The 7,085-nt window shown below is 44.1% G+C and overlaps 1 long non-coding RNA gene across 2 annotated transcripts; it reads right to left on the bottom strand.

The window, feature by feature from the left end:
* Positions 1 to 1,672: 1,672 nt before the first annotated feature.
* On the bottom strand, positions 1,673 to 5,401 carry LOC147356740 (uncharacterized). 2 transcript variants are annotated; one of them, XR_015143514.1, is made up of 2 exons: positions 4,849 to 5,401; positions 1,673 to 3,559 (listed from the first exon to the last, which is right to left on the bottom strand). It is a non-coding gene; the product is annotated as an uncharacterized LOC147356740 (long non-coding RNA). The 2 variants fall into 2 exon arrangements; XR_015143513.1 differs by having other exon boundaries at positions 4,894 to 5,401.
* Positions 5,402 to 7,085: the final 1,684 nt, after the last annotated feature.

Raw genomic sequence — 7,085 nt, 5'->3', positions numbered from 1 at the left:
GTTCAGCTCCAAGGGAGGGTGGGAAACGCAATCTTTTTTCCATGTGATCATTTCTCCAGCTAAAAATCAGAAGAGTGAAGTAAAGAACAGATACCAAGGAACAAATAGATATTCCTGTCCCAGAGGCGTATTAAGGATAATATATGATGTTTGTTATTAAACGGCTCAACAATTTACTTATTTCCTGGCATGTCCATATTCCTTCTTTACAGAGAAAACACAAAGCTGTGGATAAAGCCTATTGTTTCTCTTTCCTTTAATTATAGTCTGCTTTTCCTTTGGCATAGATTATAGTTTCAGAGATATGCTACAAATTCATTTTGGACTTCAAATGGCTGGAACTTTTCATGCTTTGTTCTCTTTTCCTAGCCCAGCTTCTCAGTCTGGCATTAACTAATCTGAGAATAAACATTCATATGCAGCAGGTGAGTTGTGAGGAGTCTGGAAGCTTGCTTCACATCCTTTCCTTGAAAAAATGAAGACAAAAATGTGCTAAAACATCTGGAGGCAAAGAAAAAAGCTAAGTAAGAAAAGAGACGGCGAGTTTCTCTAATAAGCATCTCAAGCTACGATGAATATAGCTTCCATTATACAAATTAAAAAAAAAAAAACTAATCTGGACAGGCCAAGGAGCTTTAATGGAAAGGAATACATCAGTGGACTCAGAGTAATTTACAGAGATGAGATTTCATCATGGTACTGTGTGTATCTTATGCATCTCACCAATGCACAACAGCACAAAAAAATATAGTTTCATAAATTACTGTGATACAGATTTTACGGATCCATGACATTAAATGAAAAACAAGATTAACCTGAACAACGGATGCTGGAAGTCTTGAGCCCTTTCTTAGCATCAATAACCACTTGGCAAATATTTCTTCTGCTGCCTGATTGGTTGGGCCAAACTTCTCTAATTTTGAGTTCATCTTTATTTCCAGTTCTCTCATCCCTCTCCTGAATACGCAGTGTACTCTGGTCAAGAAATACTTTCTTTTTTTTTTTTCTTTAATTCTTTTTTTTTTAATTTAATTTTATTTTTTAAACTTTACATAATTGTATTAGTTTTGCCAAATATCAAAATGAATCTGCCACAGGTATACATGTGTTCCCCATCCTGAACCCTCCTCCCTCCTCCCTCCCCATACCATCCCTCTGGGTCGTCCCAGTGCACTAGCCCCAAGCATCCAGTATCGTGCATCGAACCTGGACTGGCAACTCGTTTCTTACATGATATTTTACATGTTTCAATGCCATTCTCCCAAATCTTCCCACCCTCTCCCTCTCCCACAGAGTCCATAAGAATGTTCTATGCATCAGTGTCTCTTTCTAAATGAAGCAATCTGTCTGTAATTGAACTCAATTCACATATCTATACTGATTGATGGCTTATGTCTGAAGATTGCATGCATCTTGAAAAAAATCAACATATTACTTCACATCTCCTAGGATGGCTATAAAAGCAAAACAAAACAAAAGAGAAAGTAGCAAGTGTTGGTGAGAATGTGGAGAAACTGGACCCTTCATATACTGCTGGTGAGAATGTAAGATGGAGAAACCCCTGTGGAAAACAGTCTGTTGCTTCCTCAAGGAGCTAAACATAGAATTACCATATCACCCAGCAACTGTGCTCTGGAAAAAAGCTGAAGACAAGGGCCCGAACACACTTGTATACCAATGTTCACTGCAGCATGATTTATAATGCATGAAAAATTAAAACAGCTCAGGTGTTCAGCAACAGTTGAAAAGATATACAAAATGTTGTATATAATACAATGTAATATTATTCAGTCATAAAAAGGAATAATATTCTGAAACATACTATAATATGATAAACCTTGAAAACGTTAAATGAAATAAGACAGACACAATAGGACAAATATTATATGATTTCATTGATATGAAATATCTATAATAAAAAAAGGGAAATTCATAGAGCTAGAAAGTAAATCAGAGATTAACAGGAGCTGAGGGAATACAGGAATGGAGAGTTATTGCTTTAATGCGTACAAAATTTCTGTTAAGGGTGATGAAAAATCTGTGGAAAAAGATAGTGGTAATGGTTCCATGATGTTGTGAGTGTAATTAATACCACTGAATTGAACTCCTAAAATGGATAAAAATTACATATTCTTAGTACATATTTTACCACAATTTTAAAAAATCGATTGCTTTGGACTTTCATATTTAAAATATACTACATTCTATAGTTTACCAAAGATCATCGTGATATTTAGCCCTCACAATCCTACAAACAGGGCAAAATATTTACCATTTCCTGCTTCCCCTGCCCCACCCCTGCTTTAATGATAATGTATTTGAAGTTTAGAGCAATCATGAGGTAAGTTGCAGAGACAATTTGCAGATACAAATCTCAAAGGCTGGTCTCCTAGGGGCTCAGTTATTCCACGGAGAGTCGATCTTCAAATTCTCCCAACTGAGTTGTTGCCATAGGCTTTTAGCCTCTGGTTATGACTGGTCTCCAGCCCACTCTTATCTTTGAAGATCTGACCATTGGACTGAATGATTGTTGCTGCTGCTGCTAAGTCACTTCAGTCGTGTATGACTCTGTGTGACCCCAGAGACGGCAGCCCACCAGGCTCTGCCGTCCCTGGGATTCTCCAGGCAAGAACACTGGAGTGGGTTGCCATTTCCTTCTCCAATGCATGAAAGTGAAAAGTGAAAGTGAAGTCGCTCAATCGGGTCCAACTCTTAGCGACCCCATGGACTGCAGCCTACCAGGCTCCTCCGTCCATGGCATTTTCCAGGCAAGAGTACTGGAGTGGGTCACCAGTGCCTAAAGGAGTGTAAATTCGGTCAAAACATCCCTGGAAAGAAGTTCAATTTATACCTTCAGAAGAGGCACGAGAAGGAAGATACACAAAAAAATCCAAGGGAGTGGATGTGATGTTTCCCAAAGCTGGGGCAAAAGTTGAGCTAGCTTGGAATACTTAGGACATCCTGGGAACTGCAGATCAAAGTCCAACTCTCTTAGGGTTCTTGAGAGCCAGGTCACTTCATTTGATCCTCACAGCCAGGAAGGGAGAAGTGGAATAGGAATGTTTTCTCCCTTTTACAGTAGAGAGAAGGTTAAGTGCTTGACCAAGGTCATGGAGTCAGAGGGGACTAAGAGGGAAATGGACTCAGGTGCCCTGACTTGTAGGTGAGGACTCTTTCCGTTATGCTGTAGCGGCCTGCTTCTGAGAGGCTCACATCCAATGCCCAGGAAATGCCGCGCAGAGGACTGCTGTTACTATTCTAAGTTTAAGTTGTGGGGGTGGGGGGAGAGGTTGATGCAGTGAGTACAGCCAGGGGTGGAATGTGGGGATGCCATCCTGCCATCATGGATATGGAGTCCTTTTTATGACTTATACCATTCCAGCTGGCACAAACAAGGCACAGCTGAAGATTAAATGTCCTGAACGTTGTTAACCCATTAGATTTCTTGACACCTTCTCCCAGAATTGTCTTTTTATATTTGCAGTAGTTTCTGTTTATCAATGGGTATGAGATGTCCTCTTCCTTGTCCTTTGTCAGGGAGCAGGTACTCTCTTGCATGCTTTGGGAAGGAAAAAAACATCCTTTCAGTCCAGAGCTCGAGTTGCCAAGAAAAATCTGCTTAACCCCTACCCCTGCCTTGGTTGCACGATTGGTCCCAGCCTGCCTGGGACTTTCCCAACAGAATGTCCTGTGTCCTCCTTTAAACCCAGGACAAACTGGGATGGTCAGTCAGCCTATGTCACCCTATTTCTAGAGCAGCTCCCTGCCAAATCCATATCTCTTCCGTTTCTATTGTTGTTGTTAGTCACCAAGTCATGTCTGACTCTTGTGACCCCATGGACTATAGCCTGCCAGGCTCCTCTGTCCATGGGATTTCCCAGCCGAGAATACTGGAGTGGGTTGTCATTTTCTTCTCCCGGCGATCTTCCCTACTCAGAGATCAAATCCACGTCTCCTGCACTGCAGGTGGATTTTTACTGCTGAGTCATCTGTGCTGTGCTTAGTCACTCAGTCATGTCTGACTTTTTGCAACCCCATGGACTGTAGGCAGTCAGGCTCCTCGGTCCATGGGGATTCTCCAGACAAGAATACTGGAATGGGTTGCCATGCCTTCCTCCAAGGGATCTTCCCAACCCAGGGACCAGACCCAGGTCTCCCACATTACAGGCAGATTCTTTCCCATCTGAGCCACCAGGGAAGCCCAAGAACACTGGAGTGGGTAGTCTATCCCTTCTCCAACGGAATCTTCTGGACCCAGGAATCGAATCGAGGTCTCCTGCATAGCAGGCGGATTCTTACTAACTGAGCTACCAGGGAAGCCCACTGAGTCACCTGGGAGGGCTAACTTTTGCAAGGCTGAACTTGACAAAGCAGTAAGAGTCCCCACGAGATAGCCAGGACAGAGGAGGGCCCTTTCCATGAATCTCCCTACTTAGCCCCATAGTATTGATGGGAAGGAGTTCCCTCTTCCTGCTCCTGAGGGTGATGAATCAGATCTGGTAAAATGCTCTGTCCACACTAGAAAGACATTCTGTGGCTCCATCTACATCTAACAAGGCAGATGGATTGGTGAACTCAGCTTGATAGCCTTTTGCTTGGTGGGACAAGGAGAGTCCCTGTGACTGTAAAGGACAGACGTTCCTGTGTCCTGGGCTTCCTGATGGGAAACTTGAGAGCCTCCTGGGAGTGGAAGAGAGTGGCTGTGGCTGGTGGGAAATGAGAGGAGACCACGGGGCCACTCAATCCTGTAAGCAGGAAATTAGGACTATCCCCTTGCCACCAGGTAAGATGTTTAAGGTTTTCAGAATAGAACATCCTAGTAAAGCCAAGCAGGAAGCAAATACCTACTACGTCAATCAGTCTATGCAGTAATTGAGAAGATTCGACACAAACCAGTTTGTCCTTCCTTTCTCTTGGCAAAGTAGGTCTGATGACTTTGGCTGGCTCTGCTCAGGCCAGTGCGGCTGGCAGGTCCCAACTGATTAGATGCAATGCTGCGCTAGCCCAGAGGTTAAAACACTTGCTCAGATACCCCTTCTCAACAGTTCCTATTTCCTTAGGACGGAGTTCTCAATTCAGGGCTTTCAGCCCTGTCAGAGGGTATTGCAGCTGCTGAATTTGTTGTTTTAGGGCGTGACGACTTGACAGCTCCCGGGCGGGGGGAACATCTAGTAGCATTTCAGCTTCCCTGTCATGCCAGAGGAGCTTCCATAAAGGAGAAGATGAATTCACTGCATATGTGCGTGCGCGGGGCTTATGTAAGCTGCAGGCAGCAGTGCACAGAGGAGAACAGAAGCCAGGCGGGGGCAGGGAGATCCGGTGAGGCAGCCCCGCAGTGCAGATGCCCGCTTGCAAAGCTGCGCGTGGAGGTGCCGCAGGACCGTAGCGCTGCAGTGAGGGGAAGGCAGCAGGGGCGGAGGAGGGTTTATGAGCTTCTAGCCGCGGTGCTGGGAGGCAAAGCCCTAATTTGGCAATGCTTAGGGTGGGCAGGGCTGGAGATGGTGGGAAAGCTGCCTTATTGGGGCTTGTTTGTGACAATAGGTGGGGGTGTGCAGGGAAGGGAGGGAGCCGAGCGGAGAGGAAAAGGCCAGAGGTCTTGGAGCTGCTTTGCAGGAGGAGGAATTAAAGCAGCAAGATTCTTCCTTATGATCTCAGCCAGACTCCTCCGCATCTTTGAGTCTCCTAAACCGTGTCCCACAGCTGCCCACCCCAGCACCTAGTACCTCAGAGAAGCTCTGCTGGAGTCATCGTGTTTGGGGACACAGGGCAACATCTCAGCTGAGTAGGCATCTCCATGCTGCACCAATCAGGTGGTTGCATCCCACAATATTTGAGGGTTGTTTTTTTTTTTTTTTTCTGTACAAGGTACCAGGCAAGGCCTTTCAGGGTGTATTTCTGCCTTCTAGGTCTTGCGAGATAATGGTAACAAATAGGAAAGAGGCCAGATTAATAAAGCACAGGGCTGAATATGGTACCTGAAATTCTTAAGGGAGATGCAAAGTGTCATATGCTTTTTTCCTGTAGGTTCAAATATCTAACAGCTTTCCTTCCAGCTGATTTTCTGCTTTGGAGGAACAAGATGTGAGTTATTTTGAATGATTGCTGTATTTTTTTAAATTTAATTTTATTTTTAAACTTTACATAATTGTATTAGTTTTGCCAAATATCAAAATGAATCCGCCACAGGTATACATGTGTTCCCCATCCTGAACCCTCCTCCCTCCTCCCTCCCTATACCATCCCTCTGGGTCGTCCCAGTGCACTAGCCCCAAGCATCCAGTAAATCTGATCAGGTTGTCAACAGGACAAAAGCTGTAGGTATATTTCAGCTTGTATTCAACTTCAGTAATAGTCACTCTCTTTGCTCTGGTAGAGGAAGCTGGCCTTTAAAGTCTGGCAGACCTGGGTAGAGATCTTGGCCCTGTCATTTACTTGCCTTTTGTTATTAGGCAAGTAACTTCACTGTCAGTTTTCTCATCTGTTGCTGCTGCTGCTAAGTCGCGTCAGTCATGTCCAACTCTGTGCAACCCCATAGACGGCAGCCCACCAGGCTCCCCCATCCCTGGGATTCTCCAGGCAAGAACACTGGAGTGGGTTGCCGTTTCCTTCTCCAATGCATGAAAGTGAAAAGCGAAAGTGAAGTCACTCCCTCCATCCATGGGATTTTCCAGGCAAGAGTACTGGAGTGGGGTGCCATTGCCTTCTCCGTCTCATCTGTTAAGTGAAGTTAAATAAAAAGTGCTTAAGAGCTCAAGCTCTGAAGTTAAACTGCCTGGGCTTGAATACAGAATCCACTGCTTATTAGCTGTGATCTTAGGTGAGTTGCTGAATCTCCTGACACCTCAGTTTCTTCATCTGGAAAAAGAGGACAATAGTACCTACCCCATAGGGTTGCTGCAATGATTAAATATGATACTATATGCATAGAGTTTAAAAGAGTGGCTAATAAAGAGTAAGTGTTTTATAATAATGATGATCACAACAATAATTTTATCACAAGGTTGCTGTGAGGTATAAATTTGACAACATACACAAGAGTACCTGGAAAATAAACCTGAATACATGTAATTGTCTCCTTCCTTTAC

Source organism: Bos grunniens, chromosome 16, assembly GCF_055505025.1.
Source record: "Bos grunniens cultivar Pamir isolate PY7600 chromosome 16, Bosgru_T2T1.0, whole genome shotgun sequence".
NCBI lineage: Eukaryota > Metazoa > Chordata > Mammalia > Artiodactyla > Bovidae > Bos > Bos grunniens.
The sequence above is the reverse complement of the archived record's forward strand: the minus strand, read 5'-3'. Positions and strand labels throughout refer to the sequence as shown.